Source organism: Thamnophis elegans, chromosome 1 (assembly GCF_009769535.1).
Source record: "Thamnophis elegans isolate rThaEle1 chromosome 1, rThaEle1.pri, whole genome shotgun sequence".
NCBI lineage: Eukaryota > Metazoa > Chordata > Lepidosauria > Squamata > Colubridae > Thamnophis > Thamnophis elegans.
The window spans coordinates 107,126,446-107,149,969 of record NC_045541.1 but is presented as its reverse complement, the minus strand read 5'-3'; the positions used below and the strand labels follow the sequence as shown (position 1 = coordinate 107,149,969).

General features: G+C 39.9%; 1 long non-coding RNA gene across 1 annotated transcript in view; it reads right to left on the bottom strand.

Annotated features, from left to right (window-relative positions):
* The window catches only part of LOC116518463, a 61,749-nt gene extending 38,754 nt beyond the window's left edge, over positions 1-22,995 (bottom strand). Inside the window, exon 1 of the long non-coding RNA XR_004256560.1 lies at positions 22,609-22,995. This is a non-coding gene — a long non-coding RNA (uncharacterized LOC116518463). The remainder of the gene's footprint in view (positions 1-22,608) is intronic.
* Positions 22,996-23,524: the final 529 nt, after the last annotated feature.

The following is a 23,524-nucleotide window of genomic DNA, read 5'->3' as shown; positions in this document are numbered from 1 at the left end:
AGAAAAGATTGTTCCAGAGACATCTAAGGAAAAAGAAAAGGAAAGAGGATCAAGGTTATGATCTTCCTTTATTCCACAATGAAGGGGACACAAAGGCAGTCATGCCATAGCAGAGACTTCTCTGTGATCTTTCAGCTTTTGTGTAAGTATTCAGAAATAGGATAATTATTCCCTGATTATCTGGTGGCAAATGGTGATATAGACTCCAAAGCAATACTGTAATGAGGGTGGACCTCAAGGCCAAGTCCAGAAAAGACCTTCATAGACCAATGAGTCAAGAGGGCTGCAGCTCAAAAGCCCAATACCCATTCCTGCACTGATTGTGCTTGCTACAGGGTCTATTAAATTAGACAGAAGGGCTTTGTGTTTAGCCATTTATTCCTTTTACATTAAAGAATAATGTTCATTCCCCAGAAATCCTAAAAGCCATTCAAAGAGCGATGGAAACCATTAACTGGAGGGTTTAAAACTGTATTCCTGACAATGGTGCTGTTCAGAAGCCTGAATAGTGGCTATTCTACTGAAATCTCAATTGCAAAATATATAATAGAACCTAAAATGAAGCCAGATATTGCAGGTAAGAGGATAAACAGAGAAAGGGAGAAAAGCTGGCAGAAAGAGCCAAGCAAAATACTCTTCACTCAAATATATGTTTGCTTCATAAAAGGAAGGGCCCTTTTCATTGTTCCAGCTTTTTATTAGGCTAAACTATAAGTTGCTCTGCTGGAACCAGTTTCCAGTAAGATACATGGTTATGTATCTTGGCTTTTGAAATGTTTAATCTCAACTGTATCACACAGAGTTAAATAACTTCAGATAGAAATCAATTTCTGTATAGCTCTAATATAGCTGTTACCAGTAATGGTATCCTATTATCTTCACTACCGATTTGGTAGTGGGAGCGCGCATGCACAGAAAGTACATGATGACGTCTGGGTGGGTGGACGGAGCCTCATGCCACTGCCACTACCTGTTCGGGCGAACTGGTCCGAACCAGCAGCATACCACCTCTGGCTGTTACTCAGATTAAGTATAATCACATTGTTTATTTAGCTCCGACTTTTATCTTTCCAAGGAATAATACATATCACTAAATGTTTGGATGCAGGAAAAGCTTCTGGTTCAAATGGTTGTCCCACAGAGTGATAAATGATATCTATCAATATCCTTATCCCAATAATATGGGAGGCCTAAAATGGTGCCTTTCTAAAAAGTTTCTCTTTGTAGGATACTTATGTAAATATGTTTTGAAGCCTGAACAAATCTTGCTGGATGTATATTTTGAAGGCTGGAAAAGATCTTTTCCAGATGCAAAACATTGACACAGAAAAATAGACAGCAGATCCTGAACAATCTGGCATTGTAAAGGTCATCAAGTATCTGGTGATATTTGATTACTCAGAGTAAAGAAAATATCCATTGCTAATGGATGTTTGAATGAATTTTGATATGATGCAACTTAATTTTTTGAAACAAATCTTGCTTAATTATGTATGTCTTTTTATTAGTATGTGGTATTCTACTCCCTTTGTTAATGGCACATATAAGTGAGATGATCTCCTGGTCTATCATTATGTTTTCTGTAAAATTGTCATGGATGTGCTTTATCTCCTGAAGTTTATTTAAGGTTGGAACCACTACCTTGCTTCATTAGTGAAATAGGGGACATTTTGAGCATAACAGTGCCTGGAATTGAATGTAAACAATTTGTATTTTCCAAACCAAAATGTATTGATTTTGCACAACAGTTTGGTAAATTATCACATTGCCTGATTAACTAGAAGTAATATTATATATTTTATATCGTTCTAATATTCATATGTTCTTTGAAATCCTTTTTAAATATCTGGGAATAACCATTCTAAGGTCCTAAGAAATATTTTCACATATGTAGATGTACATATCTTTTTTAGAAACTTCAGTTTAAAATATTTGTTTAAAAGTTGGTTCAAAATCCCATTGAGATTACAGGGAAAATAAATGTAAAATGATTATTACTTCCAACTGATTTACCTATTTAGCATATTACTATTCTAATATAGTTAACTTATTTTAAGCAGATTGGTAAGTTATTAAAGTTGTCTTTTTGGGAATGACAAATACATAGATTTTTTTTTAAAAAAAACTCTAAAATGCCTTGGAGAGCTTAATCTATTTGACATAACCTACCTGATTTTCAGTGAAGTTACATTTTTATTTTAATTTCTCAATGGAATACTCATCATCAAATCACAATATGGTCACAATTAGAAAGTATTATGTGATTTCTTTGACAACATGGCAGATTCTTGATTTTTAGCTATGATTTTACTCTTTATTCTTGCATTAAAGGCTGTAAGACAGATGTGAAAGATGATAAGACAGAAATATAATTGTAACTCTATAATTGCATGACAGTTGCATTATCTGGGTTAAACCCAATTAAAAAACTGCAGATCTCTCTCTCTCTTGTTCTCTCTCTTTGAACATCACGGGCAAGTTGGAATATTACTGCTTAAGTTTATCTTAGTGTCAACCACACTTTAATGTAGTTGTGCAGGAAGAATTTGAATTATGTAAAAATGTAAAATAAAATATATTAAAAGTGTCTCTCGATTTCACAGTAGAGTCCAAACTCATTGCAATTGTTGTTACTTAATTGTTCAATCACTTCCTTGTAGTCCAGTGGATGTTATTTTGTCAGGAATGTCTGTCAGCAATTCCTCAATTCCCCTCTCTTCCTTCATGCTTATGTAATTAGTGACACTAACTTGCCACTTTGTCTTGCATCAGATTCTTTTTTTTCTTTCTATTGCATTCACTTTTTCCAGGGATCAGAATCTTTTTCAGTGTCTCTTCCCTTCGTAATGGGTGTCTTAAATATTAAGGTTTTACCTTCATCATTAGTCCTTCCAATGAGCAATCTAGATTTAGATTTTAGATTTTAGATTGTTTATTTGTATGCCGCCCTTTTCCCTGGGGGGACTCAGGGTGGCTCACAATCCAAAGGAAGGGGGGGAAAACAGACTTTTACATATAAGACAGTACATGATTAAAACGCAACATTCATACCATTCGGGCGGGTTACAATCTTTAGCCCCAGGCCTGACGGGATAGCCAGATTCTAAGGGCTGTGCGGAAGGTCTGGAGGGTGGTGAGGGTACGAAGCTCCACGGGGAGATCGTTCCATTGGGTCGGGGCTACCACCGAGAAGGCTCTCCTCCGCGTGGTGGCCAGTCGGCATTGGCCAGCGGATGGAACTCGGAGGAGGCCTAAATGATGAGATCTAATGGGTCGTGTGGAGGTGATCGGCAGTAGGCGGTCTCTCAAGTACCCAGATCCACTACCATGAAGGGCTTTATAGGTGGCAAGTAGCACCTTGAAGCATATCCGGAGATCGACAGGTAGCCAGCGCAGCTCGCGGAGGATAGGTGTTACGTGGGTGAAGCGAAGTGCACCCACAATCGCTCGCGTGGCTGCATTCTGGACTAGCTGAAGTCGCCAAATACTTCTCAAGGGCAGCCCCATGTAGAGCACATTGCAGTACTCCAGCCTAGAGGTCACAAGGGCACGAGTGACTGTTGTGAGAGCCTCCCGGTTCAGGTAGGGGCGCAACTGGTGCACCAGGCGAACCTGGGCAAATGCCCCCCTGGTCACAGCTGACAAATGGTGTTCGAAAGTCAGCTGTGGGTCCAGGAGGACTCCCAAGTTGCGGACCCTGTCTGAGGGGTATAATGTTTGACCCCCCAGCCTGAGAGATGGAATATTTGCCAAATTGGCAGGAGGGAAACACAACAGCCACTCGGTCTTATCCGGGTTGAGCACAAGTTTGTTAGCCCTCATCCAGTCCCTAACAGCTTCAAGTCCCTGGTTCATCACGTCCACCGCTTCATTGAGTTGGCACGGGACGGACAGATACAGCTGGGTATCGTCCGCATACTGGTGGTATTTTATCCCGTGCCGCCGAATGATCTCGCCCAGCGGTTTCATGTAGATGTTGAAAAGTAGGGGAGACAGGACCGAACCCTGTGGCACCCCATATGTTAGGGGCCTAGGGTTCGATCTCTGCCCCCCAACTAACACCGACTGCGACCTGTCCGAGAGGTAAGAGGAGAACCACTGCAAAACAGTGCCTCCCACCCCCACCTCTCGCAGTTGTCGCAGAAGGATACCATGGTCGATGGTATCGAAAGCCGCTGAGAGGTCAAGGAGAACCAGGATGGAGGCATGGCCTCGATCCCTGGCTCTCCAGAGGTCATCGGTCAATGCGACCAAAGCGGTTTCTGTGCTGTAGCCAGGTATGAAGCCGGACTGGAATGGGTCAAGATAGCTGGTTTCCTCCAAGGCCCGCTGGAGCTGAAAGGCCACCACCTTCTCAACAACCTTCCCCACAAAGGGGAGGTTGGAGACTGGATGGTAATTGTTAAGAACGGCTGGATCCAGAGATGGTTTCTTCAGGAGGGGTCTCACCACCACCGCTTTAAGTGCGGGGGGAAAGACCCCCTCCCGAAGGGAGGCGGCAACAACTGCCTGGATCCAGCCCCGTGTCACCTCCCTGCTGTTGACAACCAGCCAGGAGGGGCACGGGTCCAGTACACATGTGGAGGCACTCACAGCTCTCATGGCCTTGTCCACATCCCCAGGGGCAACATACTGAAACTCAACCCAGAGATGGTCTGCCAGATTATCCCCTTGTGCCTCGGCTAGATCTGCAGAATCGGAGTCCAACTCCGACCGAAACCGAGCAACTTTGTCCGCCAAGAACTGGACGTACTTTTCAGCCCTACCCTGCAAGGGGTCCCCCGTATCCCTCCTATTTAGGAGGGAACGGGTTATCTTAAACAGGGCGGCTGGGCGCGACTCGGCGGAGGCAATCAAGGTGGCAATATAAGATCTTTGTGCCGTCCTAATTGCCCTGATGTAATCCTTGATGCACGATGTTAAAAGTGCTCGGCTCGATTCGGATTTGTTGGATCTCCACAAGTGCTCTAGGCGTCTCTTCCGGCGCTTCCTCTCCCGGAGTTCCTCGGTGAACCAAGGGGGCCTCCTGGATCCACAGCCTCGGAGCGGCCGTAGTGGCGCAATCCGGTCAAGGGACCCCGTCGCTGCCGAGTTCCAGGCAGCAACCAGGGTCTCCACCGGACTGTGGGCGAGAGTATCAGGAATAGCCCCAAGCTCCATCTGGAACCTCAAGGGATCCATAAGGCGCCTGGGGCGGAACCATCTGGTCGGTTCCTCCTCCCTACAGCGGAGGTTTGGCCTCCGAAAGTCAAGCCTCAGTAGGCAATGGTCTGACCATGACAGGGGTATGATCTCATTACCCCTCAGACCAAGATCACAAGTCCACTGCTCCGAGAGGAATACGAGGTCGAGCGTGTGACCCACTGAATGGGTTGGGCCCCGAATTACCTGGGTCAAGCCCATGGCTGTCATGGAAGCCATGAACTCCTGCGCTCCATCAGAGTGTTCACCGAGCGAAGGCAAATTGAAATCCCCCAAAACCATAAGCCTGGGGAACTCAATTGCCAGCTCGGCTACCAACTCGAGGAGCGAGGGGAGGGCTGCTGCAACACTGTTGGGAGGCAGGTACGTTAACAGCAAACCCACTTGACCCTTGAGGTCCAACTTCACCAGCAGGTACTCACACCCGACAAGCTCCGGAGCAGGGATCCTACGAGGTACTAGAGACTCTCGGATAACAATAGCCACACCTCCACCCCTTCCCTGGGCTCTCGGCTGATGAAGCACCTGAAAACCTTCTGGGCACATCTCTACGAGGGGGACTCCTCCCTCTGGGCCCAGCCAGGTTTCAGTAATACATGCCAGGTCTGCCCTCTCGTCTAAAATTAAGTCCCGGACGAGGGGAGCCTTATGAACTGCAGACCTGGCATTTAGCGACAAGAGCCTGAGACCTGGGTCCTGATTACTCGCACCATCTGGCCTTGGAGTGGGACTCATAGGGCCGGAAGGAGGGATCTCTATGACGTACCTTTACTTCAACCCCTTCATTTTATGTCATCCAGGTCTATTAGCACAGTTTCAACTTCAAAATTACTTTTAGCACTTAAGTGAATGTTAGAATCTAAATCTACAGTAAATGATTAAATCATATTGTTAAACTAACCCTATAGTAACTTAAACCTCTGAATCAAAATGATTCTTGGCTTCATTGGTTGAGAAAGGTATAGTTTTATTAGAAATCAAGTGTATTGCAGTAATGCAAACCCAGAACTGAAAATTGTGCACCAAAACCCAGGGGTGGATTCCTACTGGCGTTGGTACCAGTTCACTTTGGGCGCACATGCCAGATGCGCACTATGCACATGTGCGCAGTTCACTGTAAATTGTTCTGTGCATGCATGAAGTCCATAATAAAAACATACCAGCAACGGCAGCGAAGACCGGGGGACCAGTTCGGGGGCATGGCTTGAATCCCCTACATTCAACTCTGCCCTCCCTTAGCTGTCTCTCATCACCCACCCCATGTAACCAAGGAAGTTCAGGCAAAATGTTTTCATAATGATCAATCCATGCAGCTCCCCCCTTCTCTCAGCTGGGTGACTGAGGCAGCGTCTCAAGGAGATACAGCGCTTACTTCCATTTTTCCAAGCATTCTCCCTCCCCCTTAATTTCCCCTCCCCAAAATTCATGGCAGTGTGTCATTACATAGCAGTGAGGCACAAGCAAGCATAAGGTGGTAGCTGACATCCTTATTTATTTACAAGAATTCTGGAATAAATAATTGCAATATCCTTTAGCAACAAATCAATGTCTAGCTGTATTAAAATATCATGTATATTCCTTATTATTTCAAGATGGAATAATTCAACAGAAGATTCCTTTTTAAATTTAATCTCAGAGAATGTTTAAAATGATTAGTTATCATTATAAGGGAAGTGTAGGATGGGTGAGAGGATGTTTCTTATATAATATAAGCTTGTTCCATTTTTGCTCCATTTGGATTTAATACCCATACATTGTTATTGTAGTGTTACAAAGTCTAATCATACATTTGCGTGCCATACAAAGTGTTGGAATTTTCTAATTTGGAATCTTTAAATGAAGACTTTATCAAGCATAGGGAATCACACAGGAAAAAAGATTATTTTGCAAGATGTTTGACAGTCTAACTCTACTTTTAAATCTTGGAACATCAACATGTGTTTTCTTTCTCTTTATGAACAAGCTTTTTACTGATGTAACAGGAAGACTGATCAATATTATTCCATATAGCTTAAGGATGTGTTTAAAGATTAGGCTAAATTATTTCCTGTTAAGAACATAAAATTGTTACTTTTTGTCCCTCTACCTGACAATCTGCCTTGATGGTGATCCCCCCCCTCTCTTTTTGTATATGAAAGTAATAAAATAAAAATGCACCACCTATTTGTAATGAATTCACTTTGGAATAGTAAGTTGGTACCAGCATAATAGCATCAACTTGTTCAGCTAACAAACTATGTTTCTTTTGGTAACATATGATGTGATGTATAGCATTTTTTCCCTTGCTTGAGAATATTGTTTCAAATGCCTTAACAAGTAAAACAATAGTCCAGGAATCACTCATACAGTTCAAGATCTCAGAGCAGCAAACAGTTATATCCTGTTTAATTACCATATGCAATCACATAAACAGAAGCTATAAAATATTGCTTAATTAAAAAAGATAGCAGAATTCTGTAAGCTGGCTAATAATTTGTCATAAGACTAATGAGGCAAAAAATGTCAGTGATGATTCAAATGGAGTACAGTATAATGAGAGTCATAAAATATAAATAGAAAGTAAATACAATCAGTAAAGGCAAGTGAAATACTGTACATGCAAGTACAAAAATGTGTGAGAACTGGTAGGCAGATTGTAATGTTTCATAGTATCATAGTTTCAAAGGAAATAAAGAAGCTTCTTGGATGAGAAGAAAAACATTTTCAAGGAAAGAACCAAATTCAATTGCTTTTTTTTTGAAAAAGCACTTTTGAGATAACCCTAACCTGGATGATTGAGAATCTCCATAGACATAGGGCTGGAAAGGATCTTGGAGTTCTTCTAGTCTGACCCCATGCCCAAGGCAGGAGACCTTATTGAGTTCTGGACAAATGGATATCCAATCTTATCTTGAAGATTCATAAATGATACTTTAATCAGACTGGGGAAAGAAATCTACAGTTATTCTCCAGTGCCAGATAACTGAGCAAGTTTTCTACCATTGATCATCGCATGGATTACATTAAATTTCCCCAGAATGACTGCTTTTATTTTTGTGAAAAGTAAATATGTACCTCATCTTTCCATGGTGGAATGGAATTCAGGCATATGGCATGTTCTGTGTTGTAGAGGTCCTGGACCATTGCTTTTAAGTCCAGTCTCAGTAGAAACACAGTGGGTGAGTTTGGGCGAATCTCATTTTCTCAGCACAACTTATCTCACAGGATTTTTGTTATGGGGATAAATTGAAGAGACATCTACTTGCATGCAGTTTTGATCTCCTGGATAAAAGCCAGGACATAAACATAATAAAACATAATAAACATAATAATAAAAGATACAGCAATTATAATAAAATGAAATTAAATATTCTTAATTACAATGGAACATTATCATTGGTTGATTTATATGTATGCTTCTATCTTTTTATTAGTTATATATTGCAGAATACATTTAATTGTATATGAATGTGATTTTTTTAAAGCTTTTATAAATTGCCCTGGGAAACATTCACATTTGAACAGTGCCTTGCAAATACTTAAAAGGAATTAAAAAAGAACACCCTCTATACTTCCACTTGAAGCTTTAATGTTTAGAATCAACACCATGAATTGAGCTTAGAAAACAACTGACAAATTGAATCCTTTACCAATTTGCCTGCTACATTTTGTACCATATGAAATGACTGTTTCACAATGTGAATTGCAATAATCCATGTAATTTACTGTAGGTAAGGTCACTGATGAGGTCCAACTGACTGAGAAATCATCACAGCTGGTGAATTTATTTGCTTATCACAATAAGCTTATCACAACTTCCAATTGAAACTCCAGGAAAATCAAGAAGTTCTAATCCATGTGCCTGATTTTTCGGTGAGCGCACCCATCACACAACCACCTCCTGTAAGCAACTGAATCGCAGTCTCTAACACATGATTTCTCTCTCTTGGTTTCACCATGTTGATCATTCACTGCTGGTTCATTGTATGAGCCCTTGTGATTTTCAAGGGTGTCATCTGCTACCTTGCAGCAGTAAAGCTGAGAATCACTGGCTCAGCATTTCATCCCAGTATAGGAATGTGGTGCTTCTACAAGCTGACAGCAAAGAGATCAACAAAATTAAACCAGAGGTTTCTATCAAAGGGATCACTAAAGTGATTTTTCCCCAAATAGCAATAGCACATAGACTTATATACTGCTTCATAGTGCTTTTAAAGCCCTCTCTAAGCCATTTACAGAATCAGCATATGGCTCCCAATGATCTGGGTCCTCATTTTACCCACCTCAGAAGGATGGAAGGCTGAGTCAACCTTGAATCAGTGAGATTTGAACTGCCAAACTGCAGCTAGCAATCAGCTGAAATAGCCTGCAGTACTGCACTCTAGGCACGGCACCAATAGTTTTTTAACCTTCTGCTGTCCTATTCTTGTTTGTTTGTATTTGTTTGTTTGTTTGTTTGTTTGTTCAACTCCTAGTGACTGTCTGAACTAGTCCCTACCATTTTCTCAGCAATGTTTTTCAGATCATTACCTCCTTCCTTGGCTGAAGAGTTACTGGTTCAAGATTATCCAGAGTGACTAGAACTCATGGTCTCTTGGTTTCTAGCCTGGTTCCTTAGTCACTACACCAACCTGGCTCCCTAGCAGTATTTTAAGATTAAGCAATAACTTAATTAAGCAAAAACCATACCTGGAAAAATTCTCAGAATCTTTAAAAAATATTTTCGATGTCCACTGTCCCTGCTGAGAAACCTCACATTAAGATGACATTTCTATCATGTGGAAGAGGTAGTGCATATGGGAAGTGCAAGGATAGCCCTTTGAGGGAAATAGCTTTAATTGCACACTATCTACTGGGTAATTGGCCTATAAACAGAAGGAGACATAGAATAACAAGAGGATTGGGATGCATGATTATATACAATTAGCTACACTCAGTGTTCCCGGCTCAATTTATTTCTAATGAACATCCTCTACAAATTGCAGGTTTAGCAACTGGACAGATCAAATAAAGTGAGGGAATTGAAGCTGCTCAATAAGAGCATGTCAGGCCAATGCTAGTGTCTTCATGTGTCTAATTGTAGCAGTATCCACAGTTAAAGAAGTTTAAATGGTATGAAATAACATAGCATGGTTGTTATGATTTAACGAGTTAGCCAAAAGAACAATTTAACCCAACTACAGGTGTTGGAGCCAATGAACAAATATGACAGTATCAACTAGCCCAAAATTAAAAAGGGCAAAGAATTATTTCAGGTGGAGAGCATAAGCATTCATCAAAACTTGATTGAGAGAAAGCTAAACATAGAAGTAATCATATATGTACATTGCAAGAATGCCTGGCCAGTACAGAGGAAACTGGGCCCCAACTCTGTGTGATCTACATCAGTGGTCACCAACTGGTGGTCCATGAACCACTGGTGGTCCGTGAGAAAATTTTGGAGGTCTGTGGAAAAAATATTTGCATTTTTTTATACTGCACTAAATCAGGGGTCCTCAAACTACACCCCCTGGGCCAGATACATGCAATGAACATTTGTGTTGCTGCAGAGAGTCTCCCCCTTTGGGGTCTTTTTATGCAGGTCAGATGGAGAGAGAAATTCTGGTCTGCTTCAGCCTCCTTTGGGGGGCTTTGGGTGAAGGCTGGAGGGAAGTGCTGTTGGTGGTGAAAAGCCAGAGGGCCTTGTTCCAGTGGGGCTGCATCATGGCCTGGAACTGGCTAACCATTTTAGCCCACTGAGCCTCCAGGTGCTTGCACCTGCCCTTGCACTCCCACAGGTCTTTCCTCTGCTTGAAAAGCCTATGCTCATAGTCATCAGTGAGGTGCTTCTGCTGAGCCTCCTTCTTGGTCAGATCCAATTTGAACTGAGCCAGCTGTTTTGCCAACTCTTTCTCATTGTAGCTGCTTAGCTCCAACAACTGCTTCCTGTTGGGGCCTTAAGGAGCCTGGGTGGCAGTGGTGAAATTCAATTTTTTTTACTACTGGTTCTGTGGACGTGGCTTGGTGGGCATGACAGGGGAAGGTTATTGCAAAATCCCCATTCCTGGGGAAGGATATTGCAAAATCTCCATTCCCACCCTTGTCTGGAGCTAGCCAAAGGTTGTATTTGCTGGTTCTCCAAACTACAGAACCTGCTGAATTTCACCCCTGCCAGGTGGGCAGGCAAGAAATGGAGGGGAGGGGCGAGTAGAGGCTGGTGAGGCGCCCCTTGATGTGACATCAGGTTGGCCATGCCCACCCAGTCACATGACCACCTAGGACACCCACCCAGCCGGTCATTAGGCAGATCATATTAGTGGTCCATGGAATTTAAAATTATGAATTTAGTGGTCCTTGAGGTCTGAAAGTTTGGTGACCCTTGATCTACATCCCATCCATCTAGAGGATTATAAAAGAGATGCAATCCAACAAAATGGCTTGAAGACAAAGATGGGGTCTGTAAAATAAAATACCCAAGATAAAATGAATCAGAATGCCTGAATTACAAGACTGAGTGAGCAGTGTGTAATTATGCACGCATGTGGACTGCAAGGAACTTAATGTAGCAGCATTGCTAAAATTGATTTGACAGCCTTGTGCACTTTCTTGAAACAGAACAGCATACAGGAAAATGAGCAATAATTCTGCATTATTTTGTTGAGTTGTCATATGCAGCTCCACACTCCCCCCACTATCAAAATAATAATGGATAATGTTGCATGTATTAAATGCTACTATACCACAGATTCCCTCTTCCCAAATATATGGATATAAAATAGTGGCTGAATATAACAGTATTGGCAATAGTTTTTCCAAATAGGTATGAAAGCAGAGGAAATCATTTTTGTAAAAAGGGCCTGAGCTGAAAAAATATATAAAAATTCTTTTTGTCTTTTTGTCTATTTGGCTTTCTTTTGTTTATCAGAAATCAACTCTCTTTTATCTGTTGACTAAATACTTTGAAAGACATTTTTCCCTTCACAAAATGACTGGGAAGAATAGTGTCCATAGTTTAACGTAACAAAGAGGTCCTTGCAAAAACATGGGGTTTTTACTTAAAAAGCTCAAATTTCAGAGAACACATTTTTTTCTTATTCCTCATTCCAGCAGAAGCCTTGATGGGAGAAGAAAAGCATAACTTGAGGCTACAAAATAGAACTGAGTATAAACAACATCTCCAAATTTTCTATCCAGATTGTAAATAATAATTGGATGATGGTTTTTTCGCCTAAATTCCTCTAGGGGAAGGAGTTTTTCTTCAACAATTTTTCAAGAGCAAGTTACTGTACCTCTTTAATACAGCTGGTTTCATTATTATTGGACAAGCTAACTGGGAGAATTTCCTCATCAGAGTATTTGGCATTAATTGAAGCTGTGGACCACAGGAAAAATGGTTGCATAAGGAAAAGAAGAACCTTTGCACACACCCCTTGGTCACCCTGCAGTTGAAGAAGCACAAAACATAAAATGTTTTAGCCTCTTCTCCTTGAAAGAATATCTAAATACAAGTTGTCTATCATCAAAATAAAAGGAAACTGATAGAAGGAATGTTGAAGTTGCATCCTGACAGAACTCCAAAGAGAAACATAACACGGTTTATTTCTAATTTCAAGAAATGGGATGGTAAATTAGTAACAAAAACCCCGGAGGCTTCATTGAATGTGACATGAAAAAAACTTCATAGGGATAAAGAGCCTTAGTGGCACAGTTGTTAAAGTGTAGTATTGCAGGCAAACTCTGCCTCAAGCCTTGAGTTTGATCCTGATGGTGTTCAAGATTAACTCAGCCTTCCATCATCTGAGGTCAGTAAAATGAGCTAGATTGTTGGGGACAAGATGCAAATAATGTTTCTAATATATATTGTAAACTGCCCAGAGATGCTGTAAAGTGCTATAGGGTGGTATAAAGTGCTATTGCTGTAAACATAGAATCTAATTGGAAAAAAAAAGATTAATAAATCTACAGAGGTCCTTGATTTATTTGAGAACTGTCTTCTGCAAATATGACATGGTTTGCAGAACTCACTCAACTATTGATTTGTTATTGAGGTTCTCCCCAAACCATTTTGTTCTAAGGACTTCTGTGCCTTTGCTTTCCATCTGTTTGAAAGCACCCCAATAATTATGCATATGTGATGCATCTGACTGTTTCCTCTTTCATGTTCTTAAGCTCCAGTTTTTAATTCAAATCTTATTATCAGCACCAGAATATGTTAGCAAATTAATAAATCACAAGCTACTTACTTGACAAAGTAAACGAGAACCCAAGTTAAGTCTGTAGTGTCCAAATGCTCATTGTGTATTGTTTTACTGCTGAGTCAAAAAAAAAAAACCCTAGATAACAACATGCTTCCTTTTGAATGTGCCACATAAGCGGTGCTCCCAAAAGATTATAAGGCTAGTATGATCTATGCAGTCTGTTATTTATGCAAAGTAGAAGTTTGTTTTAATAATAAATCTGAGCTGAAAATCATATAGGCAGCAATTCTCGGAATTAACTTTTTCCATTAACAGGCTGAGCATCTCTGTAGAAATTTCCCATTAGTGTCTCACACTCAAACTCTAGCTGTGTAATGCATTGCTAATGGTTAGGCAGGTGATTAAGTGCTACCTGACAGGGAAGAAGGGCAGAAGACATTTTAAGATATCTTATACAGATCAGGTTCAAACATTAGTCCATTTAACTAGTCTCAGGGCAGGTCTCCCTTCACCACATCATATCCTTGGGCAGATGTTGATGTTCCAGGACTCTAAAAAGGGTGGCTGATTTATGAGCCAGACATGTGCCATTTACATTTCCCACAGGGAGATTTTCAAATGGAAAGTAGCCTTTCACCAGGCAGATCAGGAATGCTTCTGCTTACTAGCCTTAGAAGATCCATTAGCTTTTTTGGCATTAGAATTCATATCCCAAAGGGCATTATGCGAAAAATGTTTTTTTGAGGACAGCATGCAGAAGACTCTTCAATGGATGGATGAATATATGTTATTATTGGTAAGTTCATTAGCAACTACTACACATGGATTTTAAAAATGAGAGCACATGAGCACAATAATTTGATAGACAGTAACAGTTTGCTCTTAACTGGAAACAAATATATTTATGAAGAAATGTATTTGTGATTCTAATGCCTACTATATCTCTACAGAGTCCATACAGAATGTACAATCATTTTACTGCCAGTATTTGAAGATCAATACCCTCAATTGATTCCAATAAAAGGAGCTATACTAACATGAGTGCTGAAATAAAATTCAGTAGCTAATCTGGCTGATTTTGAATCCAGATAGTGAGAGTACTCTTGCTGCTATCTTCTTGTTTCCTTTAGATGCATGTGTTTGTCAGATATGCTTAGAGACCTGGAAAAGCATAGGAAAATTATTTCAGTTGTCACTTTAATAAGACAGTTCCACATTTATATTTCCTGTTGTGTTATATCAACTGTTATGTAAACCGAAGTCCAATTGTCCTTCAAAATACATATTTTTCTTAAAAGTTATGATCCAGTTCCCCACCCCCATCTATTAGATAGGGAAATGCACACGCATACACACACACACACACACACACACACGTATTAGAGAAGGAAAGCACATGGACATGCCAACTGATGTTGAACATTTTAAAAATAAAATTTGAAAACTGATGTGAAAATGGAATTAACAAAAGGTTAGCAACATAAGAAACACTAATTGAATCTAACAGCTTTAACTCTTCCTAGGCTACTCCCTCACAGATGGTATTTATTTTTCTCCTGATTTTTGGCAGCAGCTATTTTAGTGGCAACTAATAAATTGCTATTCATATCTCTCTTTTGGATTTAATTTAACAAAATAGTACCCAAATTAAACGGAAATCTGTTTTCAATTAGCTTACCAATGCTTTAGCAGATTTTATTTTAGAAGTGTCTTACAACTTGAATTACCACCAGATGTGTGTTTTTGCTTTTTTGTATAGTTTTGTGTACAATCTTCAGCACCTTTCAGTGGTGCTCTCTGCTCTCGTACTCTAGCCTATGTGCAACATTATCACGGGAACACATTTTCCTCTTCAAATTCTTAATTTCTAATATTTCACTCTGTCTCTCTCTTTATTAAAAATATGCATCATACCAATCACAAATGATTCAGGGAAGTTTATAAAAATACGACTATTTCAGTTATATAATTGGCAGCATTAAAAAAATACCTTGAAAAGTCATGGGCAAAAATAATTATTATATAGCCGCCTCTCCTAAACTATAGAAAAGCAAGACCTTTTTCAGGTTTTTTTTAGTGTTAAGTTAGATTGGGGGGACTATGACCCCTTTATGACCTGTGGACGTCAACTCCCAGAATTCCTGAGCCACAGAAGGGCCCATAGTTGCACATCCCTATCTTAGATAAATGTCATTAAATATCATTAAATGAAATTCTTATTATGTTAGCTATCATGCATCTTGAGTAGGCATCAAATCTGCATAGATGTATCAGATTTTTTTCTCCACATGAGTAACAATATACTCACATGATAATACTACAGTGCTGATTAGGATCACCATAGCTACTCTTCAGCCACAAAGTCACTGGTTATTTTTCCCTGGATTCAGTCAGAGACGATATCCATTGCTTCCTGTTCTCCATGCTTTACCGTGGGATAGGTTCTACCATATATGATTTGATTTGTTCATATCTTTATTTCTAATACATTATTGATTTTAATACAATTTCTTTGTTTGTTTGTTATGATCCACCCAAAGTCATGAGAGCTGGGTGGCATTCAAGCTTAATAAGTTGTTAACTGTTGTTATAGTTCTTATTCCTGTATCACAGTAATTCAAGCCACTAGCCTTCATTGTTCACCACAGTCTATATACCACCCAAAGAACACAGGTGCTTTGTAGCTTCCATATTAAGAAGCTGGGATCTTTGTTTTTAGTGTATCTCTATTTTAAAGCATTAAAAAAGGCAATTGTCTTACTTATTTGTGCCTCCTGTAAATGGTGAAACCGATCCCTACCCCTTCTACCTTTCATTCAATAAAGGTGAAAAGAGTTTATTTAACCCCCCAGATCATGTGGATAAGCCAGCTGACCTACTATGTGTGCTTTTCAGGTGACCTTGCAATGGTCAAACATTACTTAGATTAGCAAAAATGTTATCTCATTTTTCTAAGCACCTGTGTTAGGAGTAGTCCTCTCGCACATATGTGATAGTCGTTCCCGACTCTAGGGGGCAGTGCTCATCTCTGTTTCTAAGCCAAAGAGCCAGTGCTGTTCGAAGACATCTCCGTGGTCATGTGGCTGGCATGACTAAATGCTGAAGGTGCATGGAACGCTGTTACCTTCCCACCAAAGGTGGTTCCTATTTTTCTACCTGCATTTTTACATGCTTTCAAACTGCTAGGTTGGCAGAAGCTGGGTCAAGTAACGGGAGCTCACTCAATTATGTGGCATTAGGGATTGGAACCACCGAACTGCCAACCTTTCTTATCGACAAGCTCAGAGAATACAATATATAAAAAGGACAAACAGAGATGTAATATATTTAGCTTTATTGCTGCAGTTTCTTCCTCTAAGATAAATGTAATGTGGCTCATCTGTCAATATTTCTCCTTTATTAAGGGATCAATGCTTCAGCAATGTACCAAGGGGTGGGGATAAAAGTGCTCTCTGCATCCCGCCCCCAGTGCAAACAATAAGGCTGGTGCTGCTAAAGGCGTCAGGGGACTAGAAGCAAATGTGAAATGTCACAACAAACAGCTGACTTTGGGGCAATCATCTCTCTCAGGCCAACTCATGTCATAGGGTTGTTGTTCTGGAGAAAATAGGAGAAAGATGGTTGTAGATCTTGAGTTGTGTGTAAAGAAAAGTCAGAATAAAAATCTATAAATAAATAAATAAATAAAATCTATAAATAAACACACAAATGAATAATACATCTTGCCTTAATAGGAATTGCCAGGTGGCCCTTAAAATTAAAAGTCAGTAGAAAAGGGGAAAATTTACGAAAGTTTGCACAGGAGCAGGCAACTCTTTTGTGACAAGATACATATAAATTTATTATTTATTTTCTTTCTTTCTTTCTTTCTTTCTTTCTTTCTTTCTTTCTTTCTTTCTTTCTTTCTTTCTTTCTTTCTTTCTTTCTTTCTTTCTTGTCCGAAAAGATCATAGATGGTTCATTAGTGAGTTGGTTACATCTTTGACAGGGCAGAATTAATATTCTGAGCTTTGTTTTTGCTTTAGGGCAGAGATATCCATTGATAATTTTGCTTCTATTAAATACTTACATGCATGTATGCAGATAGACAGACAGACAGACAGAAAGAAAGAAACTGGTAACCTGTGACTTGCTTATTCTTGCTTGGATGTTCTTGTGAACTATTCTAATGCAGGTGAAGGAAAAAGGCGATGATGAAATTCTATAGTTTTCTGATCACTTATGTCCAAAATTTTCAGCATTATCTTGCAAATTATTAGTTTTCAAATTTAAGCATTTTACTGTGATGTATCCTTAGAAAGAAACATGAATTATCACAGTATCCTTGTCCTCTATCTATCCAATCTACAATTTGGACCTGAAGCAACATGTTTCAAATCACTGGTTATATTCCCACTTACTTAGATTATGCTGAATTCTGTTTTTCATCCTTAGTTCTGTACATCTTATGATTTTTTTAAAATATGCTTTACAGAGTTAATACTTTTGAAATCAGTGTTTGGTTATATTGACTTGACAAAATTTAACTAAAATATGTCCTCTCTTATACATTGTTCCATTTTTATCAACAGCATCTTCAGAGGCTTTTTTATTATATATGTTTTAAGGATGGGGAGGAAAACTGTGAGATCTTTTTAACAGTGTTACTTTAAATATGGAATTTCTAATTTTTAGAAACTTGATATTTTTCCTCTCTCTCTCTCTCTCTCTTCATCTCAAAAAGATGGATAGATCAGATCACTACTTATGTAACTTTTGTGACCTAGTTGGCTTTTCATTTCTGATCTCTGTCCTAGTCATTAATCTTTTGGAGAAGATGATGGATTTGTCAATATTTGCCAGAAAGAAGGTCAGAAGTCATTTATTTTAGTTTCTTCTCTATTTTTTATTTTTTCATTATTTGTACTTTATTATCTTTCACCTTTCTTTCATCTTTCCTTCTTTTGGATTGTATCTTTTAAAATTTATCAACAAAATATTTAATACAATTTACAGATCCTCATGAAGTTTTCCATATAACATATTTGCTTCTTTTACTGCCTCCTTTCTTGTTCCTCACTGGAATTGTTTTGCAGTTATAGTTTTAATATTTTCTCCTTTAGGAGAAGCAATATGTGGTCTTGCATCCAATGTTTATACATCTCCAAGAGTCACTCTTTTTCCAGATGGATGGCAGAGGTGGTATTCTATCGGTTTGGACTGGTTCACTTGAATCGGTAGCGGAAATCATGGGTGGCCCCACCCCTGTGGCTGTATGGCATCCCATTTAGGCCCTTTTTTAGCCAAAAGCACATGCTCAGAAGGCTGTGAATCAGTAGGAAAAGTAAGTGAACACCACACCTGATGGCCATATAAAAATAAATGTTATGGATAACAATACTCATCCAGGACAGGAAAAAAATGGTGGAAGACATGAAAATGCCTTTATTACCCTCATTTTCTAAATATTGTTTGATTTTTATAACAACCATATGGAGTCATTATACAAGGATAAAGTAATTCAATCAGAATCATAGAGTGAGTCCATTGGGGATTCAGAATAACTCTTCTGGTTTGTGTAATTGCATCACTGAACTGTGGAAAAGGCCAAACTACATTTGTTGAACACACAAATACATAATTTACTGAGTTATGATTTCCTAAGTTAATCAAGTCATATGAATTCACATAACTAACTATAATCACACACCCAACCACATTTTAGACTAGAGTTTTGCAAACCAGCCTTCATGTGATAGAATTTTCAATAAAAATGTCAAGGGACAGGAAATAAATAGGCTGTTTCCTATTCTTAGAGTACACTTTGCTCAGCTAATGATGGCATCTAGCCATTCTTGATTGATTGAAAACAGCCAAGCAGAATCAGACTTGACTTGTACTTGGATGGGAAGCTATAAAATGTACATAGTGGAAGGATAGACTGGGATGTCAAAAACATTTAGAAAAGATAATAATGAATCATTTCCATATTGTTACCAAAAAACTATATGAATAGGTCCAGGAAGTTCACCAGATGTTGAGTTTTACTAAAGGGAGTTTTGACTTATGATAGTGTTTTAATAGCTCTTTATAATTCACAACATCTAGTTCTCTCAATAATTATATATAATTGCACATTTTCAGGTGTTTAACTGGCTGGCCATTTTCTTAAAAAGTTTACATTTTATCAAACTGTTTATGAGCTACCCGAGGCCTTACGTTTGCTGTTCTGAATCTCCCAATGACACTTTCTTAATGTGTGGTGTCTTTCAGGAAGAATCTGTAAGGAGAAACTGAAATATTTTATATTATTTTATGTAAATGTTAAGTTCTTTCCTTGAATTTGAAAAGAAGTATGATATATTTTATTCTTCACAAAACATTTTAAATGGAATTATCTACAGGTTTTTTTAAAGAAATAATATATTTTCTAATTTGGCATAACATCTATCTCATCACTGTTCCCTCTAAGGTGCGCACCTGCGCGGCCGCGCACATTGCAAAAAAAACCCGCGCAGAAGTTTTTATCTGCCGCGCAGAGATTTCTTAAGGAAATGTGTGGAAGTCCTTTGCAGGCGGCTACAACTGAATCCGGCAGTGCTGTTGCCTGTTGGAGAAGGAGGAGGTGAACTAGCCTGCCACCACCGCCCACCGCCATCCCCGCTGCTCTTCCCGCCCCCTTCTCAGCCCCACAGTCCAGCGGTCGCAGCAAAAGCAGCCCCGGGTCTCCGCTGCCGCTCCCTGCATTTTCTGGACAGGGTCTCGCAGGAAGGAATCCCCTCTCCAAGGGATCCCCGTCCAGAAAATGCGGGGAGCGGCAGCGGAGCCCCGGGGCTGCTTCTGCTGCGACCGCTGGACTGTGGGGCTGGGAAGGGGGCGGGAAGAGCGGCGGGGCTGGCGGTGGCCGGCGGTGGCAGGCTGGTTCGCCTCCTCCTCCTCCTCCAACAGCACTGCCGGATTTCCGCCTAACGCTGCGGGGGCGCCAGCGGGAGCTTTGGCGGCTTCACCTCAGCCGCAGCGCTGGGCAGCAAATGTGTTGGTGCTGTTGGAGGAGGAGGAGGAGGAGGAGGAGGCAGCAATAGCACCTGAGGACAGGACAAGAACCAATGGAAACTTGTCAGGAGACTCAAGCTGGAAATAAGGAGAAATCTGACAGTAAGAACAATTAAAATCAATGGAATCTTAATTCATTTGCTACAGGTTTTCAAAAGACTGGAGGGCCATTTGTCTCAGATGATATAAAGACTCCTGCCTTGGACAAGGGGCTGGACTAGAAGACCTCCAGTATCCCTTCTGATTCTATGATTTTAAAAACCACAAGCTTTTTACAGCTCGCTTGCAACTTTACCAAATTTTATTCAGCCATTTTTTGTTATTAAATGGGTATTGCTAGTTCAATGCACATGCACTCCACTTTTAAGATGCTGAAAAAATCCCCATGACTTGCAACAAAATTCATTCTTCTACTCTTATCTTGCCCTAACTTCTGATAGGTTCCTGAAATATAGATCTATAAAATTTAGTGAAAATATCTATTTTAATACAGACTTGTAAAACAGATTGGGACAAATGACATTAGTGCTCTGGGATAATAGCAGGTTTACTCTATTTGGATTTTCAGATAAAAGGTATCTTTTGTGCTAAGTTCTAACAATGTAGTTCTCTAATGTAACTATGAAACAGTCCAAATATATAATTCCCCTCAGGGAGGAATTCTGGGAGTTGAAGTCCACAAGTCTTAAAGCTGTCACGTTTGAAGACCCCTGGGGGGGTTTTTCCCTAAAGGGTTAGGGATGCAAGGGTCTTGTAACAACAGCTGTAAGACTTGCATGCTTCAAATGCCAGACTTTCTGAGCCAACATTTTGGTTGCTAAGCAGGAGCGTTGTTAAGTGATACTGATATTATATAACACTTTTAATTAAGCGGGTACCTTGAATAAACATAACTTTGAGTTTCAAATAATACTGATTTTGTTGTTGTCTTAGGTGACATATGTGAAAAAAATTCAGGTGCTCAGGCATGAAAATATGCCGCTCAAACACTATACTTTTCCGCTCACACTGAAAAAAAATTAGAGGGAACATTGTATCTCATGAAGAGAAATTTAAGAATTTGGAGTCTATTTGTCCTTATTTATTTTCATTGATTTGTTCAGAAAACACATAGGGCTGTCTATCTAGGAAAACAGATAGGGCTGCCTGATAAGATGAGGTGACTCATAATAGCATTCTACTAAATCACCCTGCCAATAAAAGTGTGTATAGTCAAAGTAATGGTTTTCTCTGCTGCAAGGCTAGCCCTCTGTGCAGCACATTGCAGTTGTCCAAGATTGTCTGTTCAATAATGTACTTGAATAATGTACTGGAATGTACCTTGAGAGCCGAGGTGGCACAGTGGTTAAGGTGCAGTACTGCAGGCCACTTCAGTTGACTGTTATCTGCAGTTCAGCGGTTCTAATCTCACCGGCTCAAGGTTGACTCAGCCTTCCATCCTTCCGAGGTGGGTGAAATGAGGACCCAGACTGTGGGGGCGATATGCTGACTCTGTAAGCCACTTAGAGAGGGCTGAAAGCCCTATGAAGCGGTATATAAGTCTAAATGCTATTGCTATGTATTCTGCATTCACAGGAGGGAGGGAGGGGATTTTCCCCAAAGAGTATGGAGATAGCAGAGCTTGTAAAGTCTAGTAGGCAGGATGAGGGTGGAGGCAGACCTCAAGTTGTCCCCCCCAAAAAAGCAGATCACATTTTATATTTTATAGTTATTGCACATGGCTGCTTTAGTCTAATAAGATTTTGTTAGTAAGCAAAAAACAATAAAGAACTACTCAGAAGTAACACCATATGTTGTCCTTGGGAAGGGGATGAGTGAGTGAAAGAAGAGCTCCCAATCAAGTAGCGGGCCCAACACTCACACAAAATGAAGTTACATAAAGCCCTCCTTGTTATGACTGTCACCTGTTCCTTGAACAGGATTGTACGCCCAAAGAAATCCCTAGATTGCACTCAGGATCTGTTTGGAGGAATGCCATTGAGCACCAAAGATTGAGCACCAATTTCTAGATCCACAATGAATCAGATAAAATATCCTTTCACTAAAGCTCACAATGAAAACATAAGAACTGAGTACAATATATTTCAGCTACAAAACCTCCTAACATCAATTTCCAAAACCAATCAAAATATCACAGGCAAAAAAGCCATTCAGCCTTCATCTTTAAACAAATCAACATCCTTGCTTGCAAGTACTTAATTAAAAATTTTAACTCTACCTTAGAGACAAAAGATTTTCCCAGCACACATTTTCTGCTTGCTTTTTCTGAATAATTCCCGATTTGAAGAGATTCGCAATTTTATCTGGGGCCTTAGGAATAGTATTTATTAACTTCCTAGAGGCTTGAGAATCTCAATTTGGGAATCTCTCTCTCACCAACCTTTTTCAGAGAAACCAGTTTGAAACTTTTTACAACAGATGCAGTTTTTCCCTCTTTCTGTGCAATGGAAGCTTGCTAAATATCCCTTCATTCTACCTTTTCATTTCCTGAATGCTCTTCCAACCCCCCATTCCAAGACTTTTCCCTTTTCCCTTTCTCAGCAACTGTTCTATTTCCTTGGTCTCTCCTCCCCCCTCTATTTTTCTACCAGTTGTATCTCCCAGCGACCATTCTCTTCACATTCCAAAAGGGCCTTCAGAGCAGCAACCTTTGACCTGAAGTCAAACAGTACCAGAGGCACAAACATTGCATAGATCAGTTTTCATTTATTTCTTTAGTTATGTGTGGCAGCATTTATATAGCCACCAACTTAGACCACATGCCTCAGAGCAGTATACGTAAAGAAAACAAGGAAAAAGGAAATAATTTTCAACCTGCATAAAGTAGCATATTAACAAAATAACAGAGTTGGAAGGGACTTTGGAGGTCTTCTAGTCCAACCCCTTCTCAAGCAGAAACCCATCTACCAGACTTAAAGGTAAAGGTTCCCTTCGCACATATGTGCTAGTCTTTCCTGACTCTAGAGGGCGGTGCTCATCTTCATTTCAAAGCTGAAGAGCCAGTGCTATCCAAAGATGTCTTCGTGGTCATGTGGCCAGCATGACTAAATGCTGAAGGTGCACTGAATGCTGTTACCTTCGCACCAAAGGTGGTATCTATTTTTCTACTTGCATTTTTACATGCTTTCAAACTG